Here is a 1,118-nt window from a genome sequence, read left to right as displayed (position 1 = left end):
CTCCAATCCAAAATAAAATCTAGAATCCGCTTCCTATTTCGCAACAAAGCATCCTTCACTCATGCTGCCAAACATACCCTCGTAAAACTGACTATCCTACCGATCCTCGACTTTGGCGATGTCATTTACAAAATAGCCTTCAACACTCTACTCAACAAATTGGATGCAGTCGATCACAGTGCCATCCGTTTTGTCACCAAAGCCCCGTATACTACCCAACACTGTTACCTGTACGCTCTCTTTGGCTGGCCCTCGCTTCATACTCGTCGCCAAACCCACTGGCTCCAGGTCATCTATAAGTCTTTGCTAGGTAAAGCCCCGCCTTATCTCAGCTCACTGGTCACTATAGCAGCACCCACCGGTAGCATGCGCTCCGCAAGCTATATCTCACTGGTCACCCCCAAAGCCAATTCCTCTTTGGCCGCCCTTCCTTCCAGTTCTCTGCTGCCAATGACTGGAACGAACTGCAAAAATCACTGAAGCTGGAGACACATATCTCCCTCACCAGATTTAAGCACCAGCTGTCAGAGCAGCTCACAGATCACTGCACCTGTACATAGCCCATCTGTAAATAGCCCATCCAACTACCTCATCCCCATACTGTATTTATTAATTTATCTTGCTCCTTTGCACCCCAGTATCTCTACTTGCACATTTATCTTCTGCACATCTATCACTCCAGTGTTTAATTGCTATATCGTAATTACCTCGCCACTATGGCCTGTTTTATTGCCTTACCTCGCTTATCTTGCCTCATTTGTACGCAATGTATATAGGCTTTTTTTCTACTGAATTATTGTTTATGTTTGTTTATCCCATCTGTAACTCTGTGTTGTTGTATGTGTCGAACTGCTTTGCCTTATCTTGGCCAGGTCGCAGTTGTAAATGAGAACTTGTTTTCAACTAGCCTACCTGGTTAAATGAAGGTGAAATAAAATTACATTTAAAAAAATGCTGCCTAGAATGTGGTCTATAGTCTTATTGGTCCCTTTAGATATTAAAGTCTATGATCTGGCTTTGCCTTTGGAATTACAATAAATAGCGTTTGCAATTGAATTTATTGTGGCTGACAACTGTTTTTCACAACAGTCAAGGGGGGTATAAGCAGTCTGTCTCGT

This window comes from Salvelinus alpinus, chromosome 21 (genome assembly GCF_045679555.1).
Source record: "Salvelinus alpinus chromosome 21, SLU_Salpinus.1, whole genome shotgun sequence".
In the NCBI taxonomy this organism is placed as follows: Eukaryota; Metazoa; Chordata; class Actinopteri; order Salmoniformes; family Salmonidae; genus Salvelinus; species Salvelinus alpinus.
Note: the sequence above shows the minus strand (reverse complement) of the source record.